This window comes from Panthera onca, chromosome F1 (assembly GCF_046562875.1).
Source record: "Panthera onca isolate mPanOnc1 chromosome F1, mPanOnc1 haplotype 2, whole genome shotgun sequence".
Lineage (NCBI taxonomy): Eukaryota > Metazoa > Chordata > Mammalia > Carnivora > Felidae > Panthera > Panthera onca.
The window spans coordinates 69,886,816-69,914,302 of NC_138355.1; the positions used below are offsets into that span (position 1 = coordinate 69,886,816).

The following is a 27,487-nucleotide window of genomic DNA, read 5'->3' on the forward strand; positions in this document are numbered from 1 at the left end:
GTGCAGAGGGAACCTGCCGGTCTCCGCGCAGGCACCGCGGCCGCATACACAGCCGCCCAGAGTTCATTACCTCTGCCTGGACTGAGGTGGTAGGGGCTCCAAAGGTGGGGAATACTGGCCGCCTGTTTGGCCCAGGGTTCCGGCCCAAATCCGGGAGCCCCAGCCCCAGAGGTGAGCATCGGACCTGGAGACCCTTCTGTGAAGCAGACAGGGGCCAGCACGGCATCCGGAAAAGGCACTGTGTTAGAGTGGCGGGCGTGGGACCCGTGTGCCCGTTCGTTCGTATTCCCGCCTCGCGGATCACGGTGCTGCCGTTTGGTCAGGTGCCCACAGAGGGACCGTGATTTCCGTGAAAAGGAGCAGAAAAGATGTGTGCGGTTCTAGGAATAAAAGTACAGATATAGTTACCAAGTAGACACCCAGGGAGATGTCAACAGAAAATCTCTCTCCAGCCCATGGGTGTTGTGACCAAGCGGGCACGCTAGCCGGACCTCTGTGGCGAGGTCTGGGGTGACTGGTGCCTTGGGAGCTGCGTGGGGAAAGGCTGGTTTGTGGGGAAAACCCACAATTATCAACTGTGTTTGACAATACATTATCAAATCAACAAAAAGGGATATTTTGGCAGCCTCGGGGATGAACTCTGGGGTAAAAGACCAGCTGGACCGGGTCCCAGAAGTCCTGGGTCTGGAAGGGACCCTAGGGTATAGCAGCACACGAGTGGTGGCCAGATATGTGGCCAATGGCGACGGCAGACCCTGACCCCAGGCAGGCGTCGGGACACACAGACCCTGCTGGGCGAAAACACAAAGCTGTGCGTGCCCTCTCCAGACCTGCTCCACCCATGGCCCCTGAGAACCATACCAGGCAAGGGGCAGGCAAGGTTACAGATGTCCAACTGGATTGCCAGGGACATTCATTTTGCAGGAGAGAAGAGGAGAGAAGAGATGTTCACGTGCACACACACAACTCCATAGGTTTGGAGGTCAGTCATTGTATGTGAGAGCCACAGACGTGGGCAAGTGCATAGCTCAAAAGGGAAATGCTAGTGAGTCCCTGTCTGGAATGCTGGGTGGTTGGAGGCCGGGTCTCCACGGGACAGCCCTGGGAGGGGGTCCAGCCACCGTCCAAAGACTCCAGATCCAGGCAGGGGGATATGCCTGCTGAAGCCGCCGATCCATTCGCCAGTTTCTGGACTGAGCCTGAACAGGCAGATGTAAGGGCCACGTCCCAGGTCGCTAACGTGGGACAGAGAAAGGCAAGCTGGGCCCCTGGGGCCGGCTGGCTGTCAGCCTCCTGGTCTGCCCTGCCTTTGACTAGCTCCTTGGTGCCTTTCTTGTAGGTGTTGGTCTCTGCCTCTCTGGGCTCCTCTCTCTGCTGGGTGTGTGTGTGTGTGTGTGTGTGTGTGTGTGTGTGTCTTTCTTTCAGTCCCTCTTCGGCTCCTTCACTGTTGTGTATTATACGCCAGAAGAGCAAACAGACCCAGGAGGACACACAGAGACAAATGCATTTCGTAGACGTGGAGGTCATTGGCCATAAAGCCCGTCCATCGTGCTGGTCTCTATATACTTGATGTGATCACACATTTTCGTGTTTGTGTAAAAATCTAAGTGCAGCCTCGACATCTTGTTTCCCTGCAGGCTTCTGGCTACTGTCTCTTTGGGTGTCTGTCTCTGCCCGCTTCTTTCAAAGATCCTTCCCCTTCTTCATTCCACCACAGCTTAGGTCATCTCCCCAGTATGGCCTTCTTTGAAGTCGGCCTCAGGTGGGCAAAGGTTCTGTTGAGACGGGGGGAGCTAGATGGCCACTTTAGCAGTACCTAGAGGGGGACATTTGGAATTGCTGGGGCTGCGGGTATCTCTGGGGACGTGAAAAGGCCTTTGTGGCCACTCAAATGGAGAAGTCCCCTTGATCCACTCGGGGGTGGAAGGGCTCTTCCGAGGGGAACGGAGGAAAGGACGTCGGTGAGGCTATGAAGTCCGTGGCTCCTGCCCGGCCAGGCAGAGGAAGGGGGACCCCGAGTCGGTGGGGCGAGTCCTGGGAACAATTGTAGAAAAAGGAGAAACCCCTCCGGTCCCGCTTCCCAGCCCGAGAGGCGGTGTACAGGAGGCCTGAGTGAGACAGGGCCGGAGCTGGGGAAGGGAGACACTGATGTGGGTCTTTAGAACCCGAGGCAGCAGGGGACATCTAGGTGGGGAGCCCCACGGAGGCCGGACACCCTGGGGGAGGGGAGGGGCTCCAGTGGGACTCTATCCTCCCCGTGGGCGCTCACCCAGCAGCTGGACCGAAGCAGGTGCCAACACCCCGTGCTTAGTGCCCTTGACTATTTACTAGGTGGGGCAAACAGGGCGGGCACAGGGCCTGGGAATGGGGTGGGCTTTGGCAGCAGCTGGGAGAGCGCCCAGCCCCAGGCCTACGACCAGAATGTCCGGGATGAGCCCATGCCCCCCCCCCTCCAGATAGGCAGGCCCTCGTTTTCTCCCCCAGTCAGGACGCCCCCTCCGTGTGCCCTCCCGAATGTGTCCCCGCTCCCCCACTCCCTTGAGCCGTGCGTCTGTCTCTCCACCTCTGTCACTCTTCACAGCTTCCCTGGCTTCGTCCGCCCCCCTCGGTCCCAGGTCTCTGTCTCTCCACCCTCACCCCACCCTACCTTTGTTAATTCAAAGACTTCTTCCCAGCCCCTCCCTACTCTTCCCAGAAGAAAGCTGAGCAAAATGTCCCCCTCCCTCAGCCCCCTCCTCCAGGCCTGCGGCCCCTCTCCCAGTGTCAGATAATTGCTGGCGTGCGGCTCTGATGCCAGAGCTGGAAGGAGAGGGGGGAGAGAAATAAATAATAATTTGCTTCCATTCAGCGTATATAGGTTACTTGATTTGCATATATGCTAATAATGCTATAATTACCCTGCTGTTCTGGCCTAGGATCAAGTTCTATAAATACATGGGTAGCAGAGTTGGGCCCAGCAACACCACCCCAAATTATAAAGTATGTGTCCCCTAAATCCACAAGCCTCTCTTTGTTACAACACAGCCCTCGGAGGTCCTGGCTCCCGGCCCCTCCTGTGTTCGGAGGAGGGGAGACCGGCCTGGATGAGAAAATATTCTAGATCACATGTGATTTGTATGTACTGATGTTATGAATCAGGTGTGACCAGTTTTAGGAATATCGAAGATCTCCCCCCCCACACCCAGTTGTTGAATTAGTCGTTATTACCCGGATGCCCTCACCTCCTGGGGGGGCGCCGTACTTTGGGGCGCAGGTTGGGGCACAGGAAGACGACACCTCCCTACCCTTGGGTCTGTTGAGATGTTTAGGAAAGTGCCGGCTACTGGGTGCCCCCGCACCTCAGCCCCCCCACCCCACCCCACCCCCCACCCCCATCCCCCCCCCCCCCCCCCGCACGTCAGGGGGACGGTGCTCACGGAGCCGTGCAGATGTTTGGGGGACGGCAGAGGTGGGAGGAGGCGTGGGGAACATAAACGACGAGATCCACAGCTGTCTGCTTTTAATTATAATTATCCCCTTTCGCTTCCTTTCTGGCTAATGAGGGGGGGGATTCGATCTTTTTCTCCCTTTTCTCCCCCTCCCTCCTGTTCCTGGAATTGAGGGGTGGAGTGAGTTCAGGGTCCTCCTCCCCGCCCCCCAGCCCCCCCCCCCCCTGCTTACTGGGAGAAAGGCAGACTCCAGAGCGTGGGGATAGTGTGAAGAGATTTGCGGAACAAAGGGAGGACAGGTTTGGATTGCTGGACACGTCCCTGAGTTGGAGAGACCCCCTCCGCCCCACTGGCACCCTCCCGCCAGCCCCCCAGCCCCCTAGACAAGGAACTCAATGTCTTCCAGCCGGTGAGAAAGGAGCTGAAGGGAGCCCAGGCCTGGAGGGAAGGAGGAGGGAAGGGGTGGGGAGCTGGGGGCGCAAAATTAGTCTCAAAGGATCTTTATTTCTGAGCTAGTGAAGCAGATGTAATCAAGGGGAGAGCAAAATAATCATAATGGGAGGAATGAGGGGAGGGGGGCCGAGGCTGGAGTGGGGGGCAGTCTGGCCTTCCCCCACCCGCCCGCTCGGTCTCCCTGCTCCCTGCTCGGGGCGCGGAAGGAAGCTCCGGGCCTGCGGACTCTGACCTGAGCCCTCGGAATCCCGCCTTCAGAGCTCAGGGACACAGGCCGGAAGGTGGCTGGGAAGGCACCGGGCAGGAGAGAGGCCCCCGCCCCGGCTCAGGGAGGCAGTGGGCAGGGGGGACACTGAAAGCAGTGGGGGAGGGTGAGAGAGGGGAGCGGGCAGGGACTCGAGTGGCCTCCAGGTCTGTGGGACAAAAGTTGGAGGGAGATTTGTGTATGAGAGAGGAGGGGAGGGGGCCTTGGGGAAGGGGGGGTTTTGACAATGAACTTGAGACAAACTTCATTAGCATGCAGGCCTGCTGTCTGTCACGTCGAGCTCAGACTGAGTTCCCAGGCCGGGCCGGGAGAGTGGGAGGGAGGGGGGGGAGGGGCGGGGTGGGGGTGACAGAGAAGACGCGGCCATTGTGCCATCCTGGGCGCCCCCCCTCCGCGTCCAGCAGATATTGGGACCCCGGCCCTGGAAACCAGCCCTCGAGTGGCTCTCCCTGCTCTGAGAACAAGATAATTTATCTCCCACTTTGAATCTGTGGTCCCACCCCTCCCGTCTCCCGTCTAGACTTCCGAGCGCTGGCCTTCGCCGCCCCCACCCTGCTCCCCCTCCCTCAGCCCCCAAGTGTCACTTTGTCCTTCACAACTAAGATGTGGACTTGTGATTCGTCCAGCTGACGGAGACGGGGGTCGGGGGACACCCTGAAACGGCAAAGTGTCCTTCTGCCGTCACTCCTCACCCCCCAATCCGGGACGCTCCCGAGTCCGGAGGTCAGTTCGACCTGGCGGGAGACTGGGGACCGCGCGCTCCTGTCCCAGCCTGTCTCTCTCTTCCTCTGGGGATGAGGGTGGCCGGGAGGAACAATAGCTTCCCTCGCCCCTTCTTCCTGCCTCAGGTTAGAAAAGGCGGCGGGAGGAGGTGGGGACGGACGAGTGACAAAGACCCCTTCCCACACAGGCATGGGAGCCGGAGAGGAAGGGGGCGTCCTCCGGGCGGGCTGTCATTTCGGTGGCCGTGGTGTCTCCAGACAGGGGCAGCACCCCCTCTTTGCTGCCTTCCAGGGAGAGCAGCAGGAGAAAGAAAGAGCGAGGCGAGCGGAATTCCTGAATGGACGGACCGATGCTACGTCACCGTCACCGGGCCGCACCCCCGCGCCACGGGAGGCTGGGAGCCGCGAGAGAGGCAGTCGGGCGGGCGGCAGGGGCCACCGAGCCGCCTCTCCTCCTCCCAGAAGCCGGGTGAGTGGCCATGGGAGAGGGTCCTTGCTGCCTCGGCCATGCGGGCTGGGGTGGGATGGGATCCCCTGAAATCAGTCGGGGAGCCCCACCTGGCCCAATGGCTAATGGAGGCGGGCGCGATCATCAGAGAAAGGAAAGGCTGATGAAAGATTTAAGGGGGGGACCAGAAGGGGTGGGGCGGGTGCGTGCAGGGGTGGTTGGCAGAGCGGGGTCTCCCCTCTTGGGTCCAGGGCGACCAGGGCAGCGAGCCGAGGCAGCGGCCCTGCCCCGCCTCCAGAGCCTGGGGTGGGGGGGCCCTCCTTCCGCTCGCCCCGGGCGACCACGAGACAGCTCACCAAGTTTGTCAATGGGATTCAGGGGAGCTTTAGGGTCACGGTGCTACTGATCCCATTAATCTGCCCCTCCCTCTCTCCAGCAGACGGCCAACATCTTAATGCTGGTACCAGAGGAGGGGCGGGAGGGGAGAGGAGTGCGGATGGGAGGGAAGAGAAAATGGTTCTGTATCTGGACTCCTGACCTTTCCTTTCCTGACTCTGGGCCTCTCCGCCCTTACAGACCTCAGCTCTTAGGAAAGGACAAAGTCTGAGGGGCTGGGGGCACGAGGGGGAAAAGGAGCCACGTTCCCACACAGGGGGAGACCAGAATTAGGAAAAAAATCCAAGAGCATTTTGTAGGATTTAGATTAATTCAATTCCCCCTTCGTCCCCGCTTTTCCCAAGAGCTGGCAGGTGGGAAAGGGGCTGAGGGGAGCTGAAAGGCAAGTGAGGTGTTGGGGCCCGAGCTGTGGGGAAGGAAGGGGTAGCAGCCCTCCCCATCCCCTCCCCTGCCCATCTGATGCTGTCCGTAATCTCTTGTTTTTTTCAGAAGGGCCAGGGGATGTAGACAGAAGGCACTGGTGTCCCCACCTGCACGGGGCTTCCTGGGGGCAGGCTGGGACCACTGTGTGGCAGTGGGGGCGGGAGGCCCCCAGACCACTTCTGGTCCCCCAGAGGCCAGATTTCTGGGAGAAGCCGAGGCTGTGGGTCACCAAACATACACACGCTCCATGACCCCCGAGCACGGACCTTGTCACCGTGTTTCCCTGGGCACTGTGTGTATGTTTTGGGGGTGGGGTGGGGTGCAGGGCAGGGCTCAGCAGGGAGAGGCACACACAGGGACCCCGCGACTCTCTCTGAAGAGGGCGGAAGGAGCCGGAGGCCCCCAGCTGTGTCTGTGTCCATTTTCCAGGGGGTCTGCAAGCTGGAGGGTTGGCGCCTCTTTGGCTTGAGGATCATTTCAGAGGAAACATCCCTTTATGCATGGGTGGGCTGGCAGAGCTGAGGCTGGGAGCAAGGGGGGGGGGGCATTCCAAGCACTCCTTCTAGAAATCAGGCTTGGAGGTAAGACTTACTCCTGACCCCTTGCCTTCCTTTTTATGGTTTCCTCTGCATTAAGGTAGATTATCTTCCTGATTAAAAAAAGGAAGGTGAGGAAGTTGTGGAATTGAGTTTGAGGCAGAAGGATTCACCACCTTACCCCCCCCCCTACACACACACACACACACACGCACACACAAATACACTTCCCTTAGTGTTTTAGGAGCCGGGTCACCCAAGTCATTCCCCTAAATAAAAATTCAGCCTGAAAGCAAAATACTGGGCCGGGAGAGTAGGTTCCACACCCAACATCGAAATGAAAAAGCTGCTTTGTATTCTCACCTCTTGTGTGTGTGAGCCGGGGGGGAGCAGAGGAGGAGAGGGGAGGCCAGCTCCAGGATCTGCTCCTGCGGATAGGAGCTCTAGAAAGCTCCCCCGCGATATCCTGAGGGCAGGGCGCTTTACAGCGGATCTGGATGGAAAAACAGAGGCTTGCCCCCGGGTCTTCCCTTCTGTCCTGAGCAGAGGGGGCTGCGAGGAGAGAGTGTCCGGCTGGGCGAGGGGCTCCTCCTCCGGGACGAGCGAGCAAGCGAGGGCCCTTGCTTCGCTTCGGACCGAGGCACAGCAGGCTGTGAGTGGGGGCTGAGGACACGGCGTCCAGGCAGCTTGGGGCTGGAGAGTCCCCGGGCTGCCCAGGGCCCTGCCCTCCTGCACATCTAGGCATTTCTCTCCCAGCTGCCGCCCTGTGCTGCCCGGAGGGCTGGTGATGGACGAGGGCAGGACTGTGGAGGAGGGAGAGATGGGAGGGGGGAGGGTGGCAGGGAGATGGGGGGGGGGGACGGAGAGAACCGAGCCACTCCGGGACTGTAACCTTCGCATTCTCCTCCTTGACAGGGCTGGGCGTCCGGAAGCAGCGGCCTCGGTCCTGTGTCATCGTCGTCGTGGGCGACCACCTTGGCTTTTAGGGTATTTATCTTATTTGTTTGCTTTCAATGGAGGGGCAGGCGGGGGAGCTGGCCCTGTATGGCCTCTGTGTCCTCTCGTTCTCCCCACCTCGTCAGGTCACCCTGCCTCTTCCAGCTGTGGGCTCTGACTTTGCTCCACTCTGATGGCAGTAAGACCTGTGGAGCCTTGATGATGGGCGGGAGCGAGGGCATGAGGGGCCCCCCTGCGCCCAGTTCCGGGGACCCCGGGGAGGCCCGGAGATGTCTGTACCTGGTGACAGGTGAGAGAGGAGAGCGGTGTGGGTTTTGCTGAGCGGGATCCGGGAAGCAGGCACGTGAGGGTGTAAGCCTCTGGGAGCATCCGACGCTCCTGCTGGGAGGGCCGAGGACATACCCTGGCATTTGCCTGTGCGTGTGCACAGGCTTCTGGGCGTGTGTGTGCAGGCACAGCGCCCTTACACACCCACACTTTTGCCCCTCAGGAGGCCATTTGCTGATGTTGGACCCTCTGCCACCTCTGTCTCCTTGTCCTCACCTCCCCGGCTCCATAGGGCTCGGAGCGCACCGCCTGTGGGTTTAAGGGGGGACCGGGGGCAGGAGGGGGCAGCCCTCACAGAGGCCGGAGGAATTCTCAGGCTGGCCTCTCACCACGAGAAAAACACTGTCTTGGGGGCAGGGAAGGGCGGCAGCCCCAGCGACAGGATCCTGCAGATTGTGTCCCCAAGCCCTCAAACCTCCTCTGCCCTTATGGAGGTAGACGGATTGGTGTCCCCCAGAGCATCAGCATTTCTTTTCGGGCCAATTCTTGCTTTCCGAGTCGCTATCCCACAGACAACGCAAATATTCCATAGCAAAAGGATAATGGGCGACAATGTTCATAATAAGGATGCACTTAAAAGGCAGAAATAAATACCTGGACCCACCTCCTCCAACCGCCGCTTCTATCTGTGTCCTCAAGGCAAACTCCTCTGGGGACCGAGACAAAGAAAAAATATGCTTTTTATTTAATTACCTGAATATTTCACGAGCGTGGCCTAACGCCAAAATGTATTCTGGACCCAAAGTACAAAAATCTGTCCCAAAGCTGCATCCAGAGAGCACAATTGAGGCCACGTTTTTCTCTACGTGGGCTCTTCAGGCACAGACAATGGGTGGGCATCGGGATGGGGACCGTGGCGATGGGGGTGGGGCAGGCACTGGCAAGGGACAGGCTCCAAGCTGACTGAGACACTTCCAGACTCAGATCAACGCCGGGGACTTGGGGGGCTCTCCCCGCAGCACCCCCAGAATCTCCCTGGAAGGACGGGGATGGGGTCTGCAGGCCATGGCTCTAGAGAACAGCGACCGCAGCGGAGAGAGCTGTGGGCTCGGGTGGAGGCCTTTTTGGGGACACTGAGGCTGACAGGCCAAGCAAAAGGGGACCTCAGGCCCCCTCTTGCCCTAGCGGCCGTCTCCCTCAGGCCTGCTGCATCCGGTCCGAGATGGCGGAAGGGTCCCCTGCGGCCAGAGGAGCCGACACACGCGGCGAGGTGGCCCCACCCCTCCCCTCCCACGCGGATCCCACTCGGGACACGCATTTTGGCAGCACCCTCCCTCTCCACCCACAGCGCGTGAGAGCAAACCCAGACTGGCAGGCGCACCCACAGGTGCAGGCCGTCACTCCTGGGCGCCCACCCCGTGTCAGACCCCCGAGACCCCAATGAATGGGTGTGACGTCGCCTCTGTCCCAGAGGGCGGTCTCCTCTGCTCCCCTTCAAGTGGTTTCCTTTCGGAAGCTGGAATGCGGGCGCTGGCTGTGCAAACCAAGCCTGGCTAAGGTGCCAGTGGAGGTGGGGGGGGGGTGTCTCTGCTTCCCTCAAGGCTTACAGCCCCGTGTCCCTGGGAATGAGCCCGAGGGGACCCCACTCGCCGCCACCCCTGAACGGGAGTCCTGGGAGTTCGAGTCTGCCCACACAAAACCGAACAGAACGTTGCTTCATCCGGAATCTGGACAGATAGGGTGATTCCGACTTAAACTAATCTCCATTTTCTTTTGTGGGGGACTCCTTAAATGTGGACGCTGTCGGGGTTGAGGTGCTTCTGTAGAACCCACGGCAAGAGGCAGAGGACCTAGCTCTTTATCTAGCTATTTGGGGGAGATTGGGAAACGTACCCATTTCTTCCCAGACCTCAGTTTTTCAGAAGGTCCAGCTGAGTCTGATGTTGGCCAGTAGGGGTGGGGGTGGGGGCTCTCCACGGGGCAAAGAAACCTTTCTGTGTCTACCTCCCCCATCCCCACAAAATTATAGCAGTGGCTGAAAGAGAAGGAAGGTTCGTGCTGATCCCCTCTCTGAGCTCACAGCGCTGCTGGGTGGCTCTGGGGTGGGGGGTGGGGTGGGGCTAAGCCTGGGCCCACGGAGGGGAGGGGCCCCGCTGGCATTGGTGATAGAAGAGAAGGGAGCAGAGCCTGTTGGCTAGCGGGAGAGCCAGCTCTTTCCCACCTGCCGCCCGGCCTCGCAGGCACTGGGCGAGGGGGCTGGGAGGCCGAGAAAGTTCGCCTAAGGTGCTTTTAAGGGACCTTGCGGGGAGGGTGGGGGCAAATGCGGAAATATCTGTAGGGCAAGCTGGTGTGTGTGTGCGAAGTGTAGGCCCTATTTAGGGTTACTGGAACGTCTGGAGGGTATTGGGTATCTTATAAGGGGGTGTGAGGTCGTGTACCTAGAAATATTGGGGGAGGTCTGTAGGTGGGAAGCTGGAAGGCTGGAGGGGCCTATAGTTTCTCTGGGGCCTGTTTTGGAGGGTGCATTGAAGGAGTGCGTCTAGCAGCACGCCAGTAGGGTAGGTTTATCTGTGAGTGTTTGGGGAAGGTTCCACTTTTCTGCCACTGAACTGAGGCAACAGAGACCCCAGTGCACGCCCCCCACCCCCATGCTCCATTTTGAGTTCGAGGGGCACCTGGGAGGGGCAGGTAGAAAGAAAGCAGGCAGTGGGCACTTGATCTCTTTTCTTCTTTCCCCACTGTTGGCTGCTGTGCTCCCAGTTCTGAGAGGGTAAAGAATTGATGCTGTGGAAGCTTCTAGAAAGCCTTTCCCTTAGGTAAGGGTCCTGAGACCCTCTGGAGGCTGACAGAGGGGGGAAAAAAAAAAAAAAAAAGCTGTGCCAAGCACAGTCCCGAGACCTGGGGAAGTCAGGCCGTCTGCTTCAGCCCCATACTGCCGCTTGGGTAGGGAAACTCAGGCCCCCGGCCTTTATCCTATTTCGAAATGTCCCCCACCTCACAGTAATGTAGTGATTATTCAGACATTCTCCAACCTTTGAGGGGTGCATAAAATGAAACCCATTGGCCACTGGCTTGCATCTAACCAAGGCGAAAGGTGTTCAGGCTCGGCTTTGTCCTAGACTGTGCAGAGAGGCGAGGCCTTAGAGTGGATAAAACAGTCTGGCTGGGCCTGCTGGGGAGACCCCAGGTCCCCTGGAGCGCTCCTCTGTTGGCATAGTGTTCAAGGACGGCAGGTGATAGGGATCGGCCCTTACCAAGCAGACACACAGGCTCTAGGTATGTAAGTCGTAGGAGTTTTTAGCAAAGGGACCGAGAGTAACGTGGTTGGAGGGGCGTGACAACTCCGGAAGGGAGTTCGCAGAGCCGAGGACCAACGCGACTCAGCTAGGGCCCCGCAGCTCTCCCAGAGAGCTCCGCCAGGCACGGAGAATCCGGACTCCCCCTGCGGGGAGACGAGAGGTGCCCGGGGTTGGGACGCTGCGTTTTCTGATTCTCTGGGCCAGATGGGGAGCCAGGTCAGGGAAGCCCGGAACTTCAAACCCCAGCTCTCCAGACACCCGGAGCTGGAGCGGAGGTGGGGGCGCAGGGCTCGCCGTTGGAGGCGCACCAGGAAGGGCAAGGGAGAGAAGGCGGTGGCAAGGGCCTCCGTGGCTGGGTCAGATCTGTGGGTGCTGCCAGGGTTAATGCCAGCTGGGTCCCTCCAGCCTCCTCCACCCGGAACCTTGGTGCAGCGAGCAGGTTCCGAGAGATGCCCGTCCCCGCACAGCAAAGAGGGAGGCCCGGTCTCGCTCAGACTAACTTCCAGAATCTCTCCCTCCCTGTTTGGGGTTGAAAACCAACAAGACAGGTTTCCGCCCATCCTAAAAGGTTAGGATCCCAGTCTGGAAGGGATCAGAACACAAGCACAAAGGATATCCTGAGCGGAGGCGGCAGGTGGGGGTAGAATCTCCAGTTATCTGGTTCCTTTTGACATTTCACCGATCTCTTTTCCCGTCTCTGCCCCCACCCCCACCCCCGGACCTGGTGCAACGTGTCTGGGGCCCGAGTGGAAAATGTAGGACCTCCAGAAAGAGGGAGGATTGAGATCAAAGCCCCAAATGGCAGCGGATGGGAGACGGCAGGCGGGTCTCGGGGTGGGTGAGGCCGCAGGAGGCTGGGAATCCGCACACAGAGGTAGTAGTTCCTCCCCCACCCCGTTCTGGGGGGGGAGGGGCGCCCCAATTGCGCGCTCCAGCTCTTCCAAGGCAGGGGAGGGGCGGGGCCGGCGGGGAGACGAGGTGGTGACGTCAGACGTGGCGGAGCCAATCGGAGGCTGGCCTGGGGAGGGAGCGTGAAAGGATGAATGAAAAGTCCGGAGCCGGAGCGCGCCCGGGCCAGAGCAGCGGCCGCCGAGGAGGCGGGAGCTGGGGAGGCGAGGCCCGCCCGGCCGTGCCGGCCGCGGCTCGGCGGAGGCTGAGACCCGCGGGAGCCTGCACCCCGCGCCCGATGAGCCCTGGCGCCCCGGACCCGGGCCGCGGCTCTCCGTGGCGGGAACGCGCCGGGAGGACGGCGCGGGAGAGCTCGATGGGCGCCCTGGGCTCCATGTAAGTGGCCTGGCCGGCTCGGGGCCGCAGGTGGGCGAGCGCCAGCGTCCAGCGTGCCGGCGCGCCCGCCCCGAGGGGCCGGCCGAGCCCCACACCCTCCTCCGGGCTGCCCGCCGGGACCTCCGTGACGATTCCCGTTCTCGATCGGAATCCCCGCCAAGCCCCAGGGGCACCTCCCGCCTCGGGCCCCCGGCCATTTTCACAGCCTTGGGGGCTTTGTGGACCTCTTTGTGCAAAGCCATTTCTGGGGGGGGGGGGGTGAGGTGGGGCCTGGGGCTCGCTCACCTGCACCGCCTGCCCCATCTCGTGGGTGCTCTCCCGGAACCCCTCCCGGGTGGGGTCTCTGCCCTTTTCTTCTCTCCCCGAGGCGCGCTTGGGAGGCTCTGGGGGCGCCCACCCCGCACCAGCCTGCCTCCCTCCCGGTTGCCGGGATTTCCTGTTCCCTGCCGGGACGCTGCCGGGGCTTCCCCCATGATTCGCTGCTCGCCCCCCCCTCCCCCCCGTTTCAGCGGGCAGCGGGGTTCCAGCCCTTGGCGAGCTGGGGGTCCCCGCGGCTCCCACGCAGAGGCTTGGGCTGTGGGGCGCGCCCCGCAGCCTCCAAGGGAGGGCGGCGGGGACCCCGTGGGCTGGCCGAGGCCTCCGCCGCGGTCCCTGCGGTCTTCCCGGGTGGCGCGAAAGCCCGCGAGTCCCTCTTCGTGCGGAAGGACCCGCCGAACTCGCGCTTCTGGCTCGGCTGGGGAAATCGGGCGTTCGAAGCTTCTCGGGTCCGGGGGCGATCCCTGGGCCTCCACGCCGCCGGCGCCGCGTCCTTCCCACGCCCTTTTCGGAGTCCGTGGTGCCTGTGTCCTGTACTCCGGGTCCCTTTCCGTCTTGGGCTCCGTTTCTCTCTCCGCCCCCACCTCCACCCCAGTGCCCTCTCCCACCTCCACCGGCGGGCGTCCGGGGGCGGGGGCGGCGGCGGCGGCGGCGGCGGCGGCCGGGAGGCTGCGTGGAAGAGGCGGCGGCAGCAGCCAGGAGGCGGGGTTGGTTGTTATCTTTGGTTATCTAGCTGTATGAGTGGTGTGGAGTCTTCATAAAGCTAGATAACCGAAAGTAAAAATAACCCCATACACTGCGCAGAGGGCCCCGGGAAAGCTGGCCGCACGGACGGGCGGGGGGCGGGCCAAACGAGGGGCTGGGGGCGCGAGGACCCCCGGGCCGCGCGGGCGAGAGGAGGAACCGGTGGCCCGCGGGCCTCAAGACCGCACCCCAACCCCGGGCGGCGCAGAGGCGCCGCGCGATCTCACGTTAGCAGGGTGCTCTGGGGGGGGGAAGGCGAGAAAGGGGCGGGGTGGTTACTCAGGATGGGGCGTCTCCCCCCCCACTCCCGGCCAGCCGTCTGCGGAGTGGGTCAGTGCGAGGGGAGGGGGTGGTGGGAGGGGGGAAGCCGCTCCAAGGGAGGGATCTGTTGAAATCTGGTTGCAGGGTTATTTGGGACAGTGCCTCAGGCTCCGGGCCCAGGCCTCTCCCGGGGGCGCTGGCTTATCCACAGCTCTTGCTGGGGTGGGAGCTTTGGGGGAGCGCCCCCCCTCAAGGAGAAAAGGAAAGAACAGGGTCTTTGCTTAAATCGGTTCCTTGAAGCCACATAGGTCTACCCAGCTGGGCTGGGAGCTGAGAATGGCGAGGTGGAGACCAGGGGAGGTTGAACGGGAGGTACAGCCTGGGTTCTGGTCCGGTGGGGTGCACGCTGTGTCTCAGCCTCCTCGTTTCTGCATTCGTTACTCCTTCCCACCCAGGACCTGAGTCTGGTGTCTTGAAAAGCTTCTCGTGCCAGCATTGTCTTCACTGACCAAATGGCTTGAGTTGGGGTCTTTCAGGACACCCCACCTTCCCACGCCATCCTGGCTCTTAGAAATCATCTCCAAGAGCACATAGCCTGGAGGAGCTCGAACACAAAGGAATTTGTAGCTTAGTATTTATGCTGCCCAGAGAAAGCAAAGAATTAGAGAGATTAATCAGGGCCTTTCCTCAAAGAATCCATTTATCTGGCCTGACCTAAATATTTTAAGCAAAAGTGTTTTGGTGCAGCTGAGAGGAGAGTGGTCCAGAGTGACTTGGTAGAACAAAAGTGAACAAACAAAACTAGATAAAACTAGATAAATGCCTTGCTGCATTTATCCCCCCCTTCCACCCCCCACCACCTGGCCTTCCAGAACGCGGGACAACTGGACAAAATGACCTTGTACTGTCCAGTTCCCGGTGTAAATTTACAGCTTCCTCCAGGAAATGATTTTACAGCTCGGAGATTATGATTCAATTACATATTATGTGGGAGAAATATTGGGGAATCCGAACGGAAACAGTCAGGCTTCAGAGAGCCTGGGCACACGTTTCCTCCCTTCAGAGATCTGGAGGAAGGAGAGATGAACCGCCTCTCGCCTCTCCCTTTTTCAGCTGTTTGAAATTTGGTGTTTTCGGAGGGGGGCAGCGGAGACAGGATTAGGGAGAAGAGAGCGGGTTCAGGCAGGGACCGGGAGTCCCTAACACCACACCGCACCCCCCGGTAACAGCCTCCGTCTACGAGCCTCTCTTGGATCCTCAGATGCCGTAAGGTAGCTGTCACTAACCCCATTTTACAGATGAGGAACCATAGACCCCCGTGCGTTGCTAATGTCGCTCCGTAGTTTCAAACCCCGGGGGAAGGACTGGAAGGTAAGGTGGGGATGTATCAGAAGAGAGGGGATTAGCGCGGCAGGGAAAGGGAAGGCCAGGGAGAGAGGAGAAAGGAGAGAGCCTCGGGCCTGGTTGTGACCGGGGGAGGAGGGGAAGGAGGAAGAGGAGGAAGGTGAAGCACGAGAAAGACAGGTGCTTTTTTTTTTTTTTTTTAAACTCTTCTTGCAGCTGGTTGGAAATGCGTATTTGGATCTGCTGAGACTCATGCGCACAAGACTTCCAACTTCTGTTCTAACCACAGTGGGTTTATATTGTTATCGTAGGGCCTCATTAGCACGTCTGACCACAGGGTCTCCGAAGGAGGACGGGAGGCCTGAGGAAGCTGGCGGGTGGAGGGCTTACACCCTGCAGAACAAGGATCTCCGGGGAGAGGGGACGGAGGCCGGGAGGGACGTGGGGGTGAGTGCGTGCTGCCTGCCTTACGGGTACATGTGGTGGTGCGCGTGGGTGTGTGGGCAGGGCTGCGGGAGAGGGGTGGGTGGCTGTGCTGGGGGCTGTGTCTGCTCATGAGGGTGACAAACTCAGTAAATGCTGTGAGGCTGGGTGTGTGCGACCCCCGTGGGCAGGAGGCTGGGCTGTCAGATCACGGATGCCTGGCTGCACATAGGTTTAAGTCCACCGGAGGAACAGACACTCTGGGATCCGGGAGGCTCCTCGAAATGCAGACATCGCTGTGACACCACGGAGTCCTGCTGCCTGCCTCCCCCAACCTTTATGGCAGCTGAACCCGCTAGGAGCACTGGTGGAGTGGGGGTGCAGGGGCCTCGCTTGAAAGGGGTTCACAAGGGCCTCACCGGTTACCGGTTAGAAAATTTCTTTCTGGCTATCAACACACTTCTGTCTGTGTCCATGAGTTTTTAGTTTTATTCTTCAGATCTTGCAACATCCACCCATTCCTACTGGGAACCAAGTTCTAGGCTGGTTTCTTTACCCATTTCGGTCCCCTGCCCTCATTCCAGCACCCTCCTATTGAATTCTGAGTCCCAGAGTTCAAAGGCAATTTTCTCCTCAGTATCTGACTCAAGTTTTACCTCATCACTCACACCCTCACCTGGGTCAATTTTTCCCCAACTCGAGGCATTGCAAGGTCTCTCCAGTCATAAGCATCATCACCATCAGCAAGCCTCGGGAGGGACAGAAATGGAAACAGCCTGTGTGACTGAATGGGGGTCTGTGCTTCTGTGTGTCATTCACCAGCTACGATATCTCTGAGCTTCAGTGGGATGTTCACAGAAGGGGGAGAAGAAGATGTGCGCTCGGGATTGTTACACGGAGCAGACAAGGAATTGTGTGTAAAAGATCTTGTAATATGTTATGGTGTCCATGCGCAGAGAGTAATTCTCAGGGTACAGCAGGGTTAAAGGCCACAGTTTGGAACAAGGATTGGAAAGCATACGGTTGATCTCAGAATGCAAACAGGGTAGCTCTTCAGTATGTTCTTGACCGAGGGTCTCACAACATTTAAACTTGAGGAAGTTCCTCCTTTTCCAGCTTCGGAGTTGAGGAGGGACTCCTGGGGACCTGGGTAGGCAGTGTCTGAAGCGTGGGGAGAAGGAACAGCCCTCGAGAAGCCTGTTAAGAGGCTAGAGTCCACAAGGGCAGAAGGGCCATTGTGTTTTCTGTTCTTTACGGATCTTACCACCTACTGGTGGAGAACTTACAACTGGTAAACTGAGTTATGGAGATAGAGAATGTGGCATGGGTAAATGATAACTCCAAGTGTATTCCATTAAGTTTCCAGAGTGACAAAAAACACAGGTGTTAAATTGAAGGACCGGTTAGGTAGTGGGTAGAATTAACCAACCAAATAGAGACCCGCCTACCAGCATACAGACTGAGCAACTTTAAGAAGAGGTGTTTTCTCTCCTCTTGCCTCCCAGCCCCCACCCCTACCCCAACCCCCAAGTCAATTCCCAAGGCTAGTAACCCACCAGAGAAGCATAGGCCCCTCTGCGTTCTTCTGGGTCTGGAAGTCCTTCTTGAAGTCTGCAATTCCCAAGGTTTGGGAATTGGAATATTCTGATATTTATTTCTTCCCCACCTTCCCACCCCAATGCTCTGGGGACAGATTGACCTTTCTGCCTTCCTTCCTTTGCCATCAAGACCTCAGAGATCATGGGGGGTTATGGCGCTGGCTCATCCAGGGGCAGGTGTGCCAACTTCCCTGCAGGATAAATGAATTTAGGTTAACGTTTTAAAAATCATTGGAGGGAAAGAGTAGACAAAAGTATGAAAACCATTCTTGGAGCTTTGAGGAAAATGAGAAGCAGGGTTATAGAAGGTAAAGGTGAGTAGCTGCATATTCAGGTGGGAGAGAGCTGGGAGAAACAGGGGAGCCCTTCATTGCCACCCAGGCTCTCCCAAGGCTCTGAGTGACACCCCCCTCCTCCTGCCCTAATCCCCCCATTAAGGCTGCTCTGAGTTTGTTATGACAGCGGCTGAAGGCAGCTGAATTGCTGTTTGCTGTGTCTGCTAATTGGACTGAAGGGTTGGAATCTGGACACTGAAAGAGACCATTGTTGCTGTTTACCTTCTACAACTGCCTCCCTGGGGACCTTCTGGGTGAAGGGGAGCAGCATGCCCCCAGGGTCATTGCACCCATGCCCTGTCTCTGCACAAGGGCCTGGGATGGGGACACAGTTCGTCTCCCTGCCTCGTCTCATTGGGACGGTTTGAGCTTCCACAGCACCAAAGAGACAAGCTCGATGCCTTAGTCGGTCTCCAATCCAGATCAGGCCTGGGGCCACCAGGAGGTCCCAGGAGATCTTTCCTTCCTGCTTATTTCCTTCCTCTTCAGGGGCCCTGGCTTTCCCTCTCCCTCCGGCTCATCAGGCTTAACCCCTGTACTTTTTCGTATGTGCTTTCTTCCAGGCCAGTGATTCTCAACTTGGTTATGCACTAAAACCACCTGGGGAGCGTTAGAAAAAAAAAACATGTTGGGGTCCACCTCCAGGCCAATGAAATCAGAGTTTCTGGGACTGAGGCCTAGACATTGGTATCATTTAAAAGTTCTCTCCGTGTTTCTAATGTGCAGCTAGGGTTAAGAACCACTGATGTAGGCTTACCTCTCTGCCCTGGGACACACACACACACACACATACACACACACACGCACACACGCACCTGTGCACACATACACAGGCACACACATGCCCTTTCCTATTTCCCTGCCTTTCCTCTCGAGCTCTTGATGGTTATAATACAACTGAGCAGATTGCGTATCTTCAACTATGCATCTTTCCCAACCTTATTTCTAAACTCCTTGTAGGAACCTTAGAATTTAGGATGGAATTTAGAGGTCGGTACCCTGTCAACTACCTCAACCCGAGCTCTTCCCCAAGAGCAGGAACGATGACTGTATCTCCCTGTGGATTTCCAAATAGGATCCAGATGGAGACTGAGTTAACCTATGACCCTTAAGTCGTTAGGGATGAAGGGGTGTGAGGTTCAGAGTTGCAGGGACCCTTGGGCTCCTCCTCCCCCCAAGCAGCACTGGCAATTTGGACATCTTCCCAGAGGAGAGACTTTCCTCGGGGGTGTCTGCGCCCTTGCTTACTGTTTCCCAATGTTTCCGCTTCTTCTCTTCCTTTTAGCTTCTCACCTGGGGCGGGTGGGTGCTCGTCACCCTCCCGCCCGCTTTCCTCCACTCCTGGGCCAGAGCCGCGTCCAGCACCACGGACAGCTCCCGGGCGGTGAGTAGCCGGCCTGCAGGCCCCCTTTGGGAGGCTTACGAGGGGGTCTTCTCTCGGTCTCTAGATTTTGTAATCTGTGGGGACTGTTTGCAGGCAGCTGCGGGGTCTCAGGAAGAGGGAAAAGCTGAGGGCAGTTGGCATTCCATCTCCAGGAAATTGGGTCTGTCCTCTTCGGGGAGTGGGAACTGAACGGTGTGGGGGTGGGGTGCTGTTGCAGCGGTGGGAAGGATGAGAGGTGGATGCGGGAAGTGTGTACCCTAACCTAAACTCATGTAAGGTCAGGCAGAGCCAGGATGAGCCTCCGCCCTATATCCCTCATTTTACAGATCCCAAGAGAGTGGAAGAGTCATGCCCAAGGTCACTCAGCTGGGTGGTGGAAATGCCAAGAGGCAGCCTCCTCAAGTCCAGCCCGGCCCTGCCCACTGTGTCTGATGTGTCCTGTAGGAACCTCCCTGCCTGACTCGCGTGCGTGCGCAGGCCTAATGCTGGTCGGGAGGGTCACAGGTTGTCCTTGCACGGAAGGGGACAGAGCACGTGTCTGGGCGTGTGAGGTGTCCACACAGGCCGGGAAGAGGTGGGCCCAACTGCTCTCTCTGTCAGAGGTTTGCAGGGGAGGCCTCAGAGAGAAGCACAGGGGAAGGCATACCTAGCAGTGGCTGGCAAGCCCACGGGGAAAGGGGCAGCCATCTGCCAGGGCACAGAGGCCAGCGGATGGCCACAAGGAGTCTCCAGAGGCCAGCAAGAGCCACGCAAACTGGAACGGGGCCTGGGAAAGGCCCTTCTGTGTGCCCAGGCCTGCTCCTCCGACACCGGGAGCCCAGAAACAAAGGGGCTATTCTCGCTAGGATGTGATGCCGCCATCTCTGGCTGGCAGTGCCAGGTGGTGGGGGCATCAGGGGGTGTCAGTCTATTATGCCCCCCCCCAACTCTTAGGTCCTCTGGGGCTGGATGTTGGGGAGGTGGGTGTTCCATGCTATGTTGCCATGGCAACCGCCCCAGCCCCCACCTTCCAAAGCACAAAGAGAGACAGCTTTCACCCCCACCCCCAGGAAGAACCTGGGTCTGGTTGGGAATCTTCCCTTGGGAATCCTCCTTTCTGAATCACAAGCCTTGGCATGCATGAGCATCAGCCTCCTTTCAGCACTGGAGCCGCACAGGCAGGGAGGCTGGTGCATCCAGAGACTCTGGGAAGGTTGTGCGAGGGAGCCGGAGTCCCCTGTACTTAACCCTCTCCACCCTCAAGCTCTCCTGTCCCTCACCTACAGCCGAGGCCATCCTCAGCCTTCTAAGGTGATGGGGCCTTGACCTTCTGCTCTTTCCCAGAAGCGAGGGACACCCTGCTACCCCCAGCCAGCCTCCAGGCTGTGGGAACGGGAGAAGAGGAGGGGGGGGTCATTCCTGCCACCCTCCACCATTACTCATTAGGCATTCTGCCCCCTCCTTCCGCTCGTTAAGCCTGATTTGCATACATTTGCATAATACAACTCATTTGCATTCCAGGAGGCTCATGGTAGGAGCCAGAAAAAAAGGGGAGGGGGTTGGAGAAGAGAGAAAAGGGGAGAGATTTTGTTTTCATCAAAGTGTGTGTGGGGGGGGAGGTGGCAGGAAGAGGACAGAAATAAAAACTCACACTACTTTCTTTCTTCCCTTCTGCCGTCCCTCCCTGAGCCGGACTCAGATGCCAAAGAGAGATGCCAAGGGGCCGGCTTTTCTGTCCTTTTTTGTCTTGCTTCCTCCGGCCTTGGCTCCCCAGCCTGGCCCCCCACCTTGTTGGGCTCGGGCTTCAGAGAGAGAGAGAGAGAGAGGCAGGGGTAGGAGGCAATGCTGTGGGAACGGAAGCGGAGGGCGGGTGAGGGCGCCATGTTAGGCAGCTGGCACCCCTACGATGGTGGCCTCTGACAGGTGGATGGACGTGGCAGGGGCTGAGGCCCCGGGAACCCAGGAAGGACTTGCTGGCTGGCCGGGAACATGGCTGAGTCTCCTTGCTAGTAGAACTGGGGAGAGCGGACGGGAGGGATGAGGCATGGCAGTCCCAGAGGAGAGTGAGGCTGGCACAGGAGCAGGGCTGACGGGGCGGCCTCCCGTTCACTCACAGACCCCGTGAGCACCCGGTGGTCAGAGGACTTGACGGGGATCTTATGGACTGTGGGTGATGCACAAAGACTGGGGGGGGGGGGTGAGAACTGGGAGGAGGGTAAGTTGTGGGCAGGCAGGACCGCCTGCCAGTTTGAGGGTCTCTCTGGGGCCTTGAAGGACTGTCGTGTCCTCGAGGTGGAGCTCCAGGTTTTCCCTGCTCAGCCTGGCGGTCTGGCTTCCCTCCTCACGGCCCTTGTGAAGCTTGGCCCTTGGGAGACCACCCACGGCCCCGCCAAGGGCCCACCGCCCACCCCCACCTCAGGCCAGGAGACCTCTGCAGAGCAGTCCCCGCTGGGCCCGGTCCTGCCTCCTCCTGTGGCCTTTGGCCCTCCTGTTACATCCTCGCTCATGCGTCCTGGGTTCTGCTCATTCAGTCTTCCAGGTCTTCATTTGTGAGTGCTCCCCAGGGCTCCACGGTCCTGCTACATTTATCGCGTCAGCCATCGTGGGCTCTAGACTTCTAGAAACCTGCCCGCTTCACAGGTTCTGGCCTCTCTGAACTCCAGATCTGTGTGTGCTCCTGCCCTTAGCTCCTGGGGCAGAGGCTGGAGAGGTGCCCCTGCTTGGGTTCCACCCAGGCCCGAGCAGCAAGGAGGGCGGGGAGCATCCTGTGCTTTTGGCTTCCCTGGTGGCGAAGAAGCCAGCCTCCCTCCCAAACCGCAAGGTGGCCACTCCCCAGATGCGGTACAGGGTCCCGGTGCTCACTGGCTCAGCATGTGCTCCCGCCTCCCCCCTCCACCTGCGGTGTCACCAAACTGCTAGGCCCTCGGGTCCCTCCCCCTCCACATCACCCACGTGAGGACCATCCCTTCCTCCCGGGCAGCGCCTCTCGCACCCACACCTTCCTTTCCCTTGGCTCCTGCCTCCGTGGCTCATTCCGTCAACAGGCGTGTGCCGAGTGCCGCTGGGTGAAGGCGGAGGTGGGGTTTGGGGCTGCTCTGCGGAACCAGCAGTCTGGCAGGGAGGGCAGACGGGCACCACGGGACACCGGGAGGACCGTTGTCCTGAAGACCTGAGCCAGGCTCCGGGGAGCATGGGGCTGGGCAGGCAGGGAGGGCCTCCTGGAGGGGCCAAGGGGCAAGTGGTACGGCAATCAATCGGATGGAAGTGGTGACAGGTGAGCAGGAGGTCGTCAAGTCCAAGGTGTGAGGGAGTGGGCAGTGGTGCGGGGCCAGCTGATGTGAGGGGAGGGAAGAAAGATAGGGGACGGGGCTGTCGTCACAGGGACTCTGGGCTGGGAGGAGATGGGGCACGGAGGCTGAAGTTGGTTACCGAGAGAGCCTCATGTGCCCCAGCAGGGGGGCTGGACTTGCAGAGTGCTTAGCTGACAGCCTCAGAGATGCCATGTATGGGGGGGGGAGGGTTGGACGGCGAGCAGCACACAGCCCCTCCCAGGAGGGACAAGGACACGGCATCCAGCTGCCTGCTTAGCCCAGTGCCCAGCCGGAGGTTTCACTGGCTCCTGCTTAGTTCTGCAAATGAGGGAACGGAGGCCTGGGAGCCCCCCAGGAAGAGTCTCTGCCCCTCCCCCAGACTCACCCCACCGTCCACATGCGTGCCCCCGCTTACACAGTGGGTAGGCCAGTGGGGGCTCCCTGGGAGAAGCACGGGTGCCCCGAGGGCAGCACAGGAGATGGGCAGCTGGGGACTGAAGATCAGAGAGGGGGCTCAGCCCTGGAAAGTCCCTGGGAGACTGGGTGAGGGAAGGGGTGCGGGCTATCAGGCGGGGAGATCCTTCCTGGGGAAGGTGGCGGAAGGCTGGAGAGGCATCTGAGGAGCTGCTGTGGCCACCGGGGGGAGGGGGAGAGGGAAGTGGGGGGGCCGCCCCCCGCCCCTCCCCCAGGCCCAGCCTTTGCACAAAGGCTTCTCTGTGAGTGGCCACGGAAGTGGCCTTGTCAGGTGAGGGGGCTTAGCTCCCGGGGCTAAGGGGTGGGTGGAAGGGGATTGGAGGAGGGGAGGGCTGAGGGGCAGCCTCAGGCTTTAACCAGATCTGGGAAGGAAATGGAGAAGCTGACACCTAGCCAGAGCCTCACAGTGAGGCCCTGTCCGAACCTTCCCAGGACAGGCTCCTCTCCACGGTCCTGTCAGGCCCCGCGGGCCCCCAGCAGCAGGGTCCTGCTGCCCGCCTCCTTCCTTGCTGTAACTCCCTCCACCCCGGCCCCTCTACCTCCCTTCCCGCCCTTTCACGGGGCTCCCCAGGTCCTGCACGGGGCTCCCCGCTCGCTGGCTCGGGGAGGGCTGTGTTGGGAAGGTAGAGAGAAGCCAGGGCCCAAAAAGAGGCTCGAGGCTGCCTTAGACTCCACACCCAGTCTCGTCCTCCCCCGGGAAGGTTTCTCTCGTTGCCTGACCTGAGTGCTGCCTGCTGTCAACCAGCATGTGGATAGACCCCTGCCCCACCCCCAACGCCTTGTTGCATACACTGTTCCTTGTAATAAGTGTGTGGCTTTGGGCCCCGGGAGCAGCAGACGGGCAGCGGGCACCTCGTCGGGCTGCAGGCTGCTCACAGATTGGATAGCGGGGCTCCGTCCACAGGACGGACAACAGAAGGAGGTTTTGGTTGTCGACTCTGAATCAGACAGGCCGGTCAGGAGACCCTGGCTTCCCTCCCTTGCCAGCTAGGTGACCTTAGGCAAGTCACTTACTGTCTTTGGACCCTAACTTCCTTCCACGGTTACTCCGAGGGATCAGTTGGGTCGGTGTGAATGAGGGTGAGGCCATGTGCAGGTGGACAGTGCTAATTCTAGAGGGACACAGAGTTAGAGGGGCCACTGAGGTGGGGACAGTCTGGAAGGGCTTCCGCGGCTTGGAAATGAGGGCACGGATCGCTGGGGAGGAGGGGGCCAGGAGGGACTCGGTGCAGTCCGTGATGAAGGCCTGTCTGAGGGCGGGGCTGGGCTCCGGGCGCTGCCCAGGGCTCTCGTGGGCTCAAGCAGGCAGGTGTCTTGGTGGCCATCCTCCTCAGGAAGAGCTTCCCCTTAGGGCCGGTGTAGACACCGTCCAGCAGCCCTGGGAAGAGCGAGGGTGGGGTGAGGGTCCCCCACAGTGTCCTAACCCTGCTTGCTCCCCGCAGCCCGCATCTCGTCGTTCTCCAGAGGGAGCGCTAGCCGGACATCGTGACGCTGCAGGGAATGAGCCCAAAGTGGTCCCTCCAAGCCCTGCCGTCCAGCCCAGGACTCTCTCAAGTCCCTGATGATCTTATGCTCCTCAGCATTGTCAGGAGTGAGCTGAATTCAGACTTACTGAGGTCCCTCAGCCTATGGGCCAGGGAGACTTTGAGCAACAGGGGCTTTTGTCTCCAAGCGGTCATTCCTTGTTGTACAAGCAAGAGCTGGGAGGAAGGATGGTTTGGGCATCATCCCCCACTGGTAGCAGTGGAGCCTGTAGGCCTGCAGGGAAGGACCAGGCTGAGGCTGGCATATGGAGGGAGAGCCCTGGGCACAGGGGCATGAGCCTCACCCGGCCAGGGCTACCTTCTGCCGGGTTTGTCCATCTGGCACCAGCTGGCTTTCCAGCGCGGCCCCCACAGCCAACCGGACTCCTTCTGCTTCTGTTGCCATAGCAACTGGCTGCCATCTTGTACTCAGGGCACTATCTCCTATCTGGATTTTCCCATGGGGTTCCTGGAGGATGGGACGTAGGTCTCCAGCGATGTATCCCTTCCTCCTGATAGCCATCCAATAAGAATGGCCACGATGGGGGCCAACGACATGTCAGGCTCTATGCTAAGTACTCCCTATGTGTTATTTAATACGGCAGAGAAAGCATCCATGTGATCAATTTAAAAGGTTCCCAGTTTCTTGTTTCCATGACAGACCTTTCCTCTCTCCAACCAGGAAACACCACGATCTTGCTTATTCTGTCTTGCAAGGTCCTTCCCAGTGTCTAACTGAGACCTGTTCTGCTGAAGTACCAGTTCTCTGACCCTGGGCTTGACATAGCTAATTTGAGAGGTAAGGAACGGACTGTCACCTGCTTTAGTCACTTTATTGGGCTTCGTGGACTCCAACTGATGGCCTAAGGAAACACACATGGGTACCTTGGTGAGGTCTGAGTGCCCCTTAAAGACTTGGGGACACAAGTCTGCAATCTTTTGTTCAGAGGGGCACCTGGCTGGCCCAGTCAGTAGAGCATGCGACTCTTGATCTCAGGGTCATGAGTTCAAGCCCCACATTGGGTGTGGAGGCTACTTAACAATAAAACAATGATAATAATACTTAATGAATGAACAAAATCTTGTTGAGAGAAGGGGAGTCAGTGTCACAAAACGCTTTGAAATTTCCCTTCCTTGCCCCCATCCCCACCCAAAGAGAAAAGCCAGAACCAGAGGCCATCGGAAACGGCTGGTCTCTCAGGCCCTCAGCAGGGGGGGAGTCCCCTAGGAAGGCAGGCTCCCTGCTCCTGCCACTGGGGAGGTTCCAACAGGGTCCCTGAGAGATCCTGAGATGGTGAGAATTCCCTCCCTCTGGAGCTCCAGCACAAGGCAGAGAATGGTCACCTTGACCTAGAGGGGCATCTCTAAGGGGCACTGAGCAGGGCCAGCTTTGCTGAGGGAATCTCCAATGAGGGGCAGGTGGGGAGAGAAAGGAGGCCATTCTCAACTGAGGCAGGGTGGGCTGGCAGGGAGGGGCTGGGGATAATTTATGATATCATTGTTTCCCCGCCCCGCTTTCCCAGCCCCCCTTCCCAGCCCCCTGCTACTGTACTGTTGCTAGGAGATGCTGGCTGTCCGTGTCTGGGCTGGGAGGGCGGAGCCGACAGACCCTGCTCCGTCTGGACTCCTCCTCCCCCCCTGCGGGGGAGGGCCTGCTCTGAGCTTCGCCCACCACCCCTCCCCAGGCCCCCACACGCACCTTCTCTTCTGTTGTCCCCCAAATCTAGCCAGCCTGGGGCTCGTGGGGCTCGTGGGGCCCCCCGGGCGGCCTGAGGATCTGGGGCAAGGAATGGGACAGTGAGCAGTGGAGGGGGAGGCTGGTAGACTCAGCGGGGGTGCTTAGGACTGGCCGGCTCACGTCAGGGCCTCTGGGAGCCAGCCCGGGTCAGGACGAGCGCCAGGAGAAGTCGGAGGCCTCGAGGAGCCCAAGTTCGAGGGAGACAAGTCTTTCCCTTTGGGGAGCTACCAGTACAATGGGTGAGGCAGACCCCATCCACACCCCTCCACGGTACCGCCCCAGTCAAGGTCGGGGGCCTGTAAAGACCATGTTTAGGGGCAGGGGTGGGAGCGAGAATGGAGGTAGGGCAGGCAGGGACGTAAGGCTGGGCCTTCTGGTCTGAGCGGAGCTGGGCAGCGCAGGGGCTCGGACCCCCCTCCTCTTCCGGAGATTCTCTTTTCAGATTTTAAAGCCCTTGGAGAAGTCAGATGGGGTGCACCCCAGGGACTCCCGAAGCTGCTGGCTCCTGACTCCGGCCGGGGCAGGGGAGGGAGGCCGTGGCCACGGTTGTGCCCCTAACGCAGGTTTCTGTGTGGCCCCTGCTCGTCCTGTTCATTCCTAGGTGCTGAGGCTCCTAGGTCTCCCCACCCCAGGAAGGAAGGGGCTGACCTCGATTCCACAACCACTTGCTCACGCGAGCCCTCTCGCAGCCGTCTTCTCTGTCAATCTGCTGACAGGCCTGGAGTGGCTCTGTCCCCCGCTTGGCAAAGCTGCAGTCAGGGCCCCACGAAGGATGTGTGGGTCACCCCGTGTCACGGGGCTGGTAAGTTGGGCTTCAGATGGGGCCTGGTGGGTCCCCCGCACAGGCTGCGTCCCTCCCCTGTGCCTCCAGCAGAACACCTCCTAACACACTCTGAGTGACTGAGGGGCAGAGCCCGTGGGCAGGGACCCCGCGGCAGGTGGGAAGCCGCAGGATGCTACGGCCGTCTTTGGGGGTGAAGACGGGACTGGAGAAGAGACCACAGTTGCTGCAGAAATCACCCAAACCTTCCCAGGTTTGTTCTTGGCCAACGGAAGCATGTTCCCCACCTGGTGCCGAGTCTCTTGGGCCTTTACCTCTCCCCTGCTGGGGACCTGAGTCCCTCGCCCTGTCATGGCCTTGGGCAGAGCTCCTGGAAGACATGCCCAGGCTCAGCCCTCCCCAGCCCCCTGCCTTTCTGGTGGAGGGGAGCCCCGAGGGCCGCTGGACACTCTCCCTGGAATTCTGTCCTCTGCTTCCTGCTAAGGTCTCCATCCAAAGAGAACCTTTTTCACTCTTGCCATTTTTTTCTTTTCAGACCGAAAAGAAGGACTTATTGTGCCCGGCTGGCATGGGTTCCCTCTGAGAAGCCCTCCTGGATTGATCGAAGTGGCAAGACCCCAGCTCCAGCCTGGGCTGCCCGTTACACCCGGAGCCACCCGGGAGAGCACTTCGTCCCACCCTTGCTCCCGTGGCCACCGCTCTCCACCCTGGTCCATCCCAGTTCCTGTGGCGTCCGAGCTGAGAGTCCTCTGAGATGGCGGTCCCGTCTCAGATCTAATAAAGACTCCTGAATGTTGAA

General features: G+C 59.5%; 1 long non-coding RNA gene across 11 annotated transcripts; it reads left to right on the forward strand.

Annotated features, from left to right (window-relative positions):
- The first annotated feature begins 4,527 nt into the window (after positions 1–4,527).
- LOC132686748 (uncharacterized) lies at positions 4,528–27,487 on the forward strand. 11 transcript variants are annotated; one of them, XR_013553272.2, is made up of 10 exons: positions 4,566–4,869; positions 5,127–5,337; positions 7,587–7,658; positions 18,784–18,882; positions 19,209–19,347; positions 23,551–23,726; positions 24,089–24,237; positions 24,852–24,968; positions 26,509–26,709; positions 27,224–27,487. It is a non-coding gene; the product is annotated as an uncharacterized LOC132686748 (long non-coding RNA). The 11 variants fall into 11 exon arrangements; XR_014136459.1 differs by having other exon boundaries at positions 4,528–4,869; positions 19,209–23,726; XR_013553269.2 differs by lacking the exon at positions 23,551–23,726 and having other exon boundaries at positions 4,550–4,869; positions 19,209–20,784.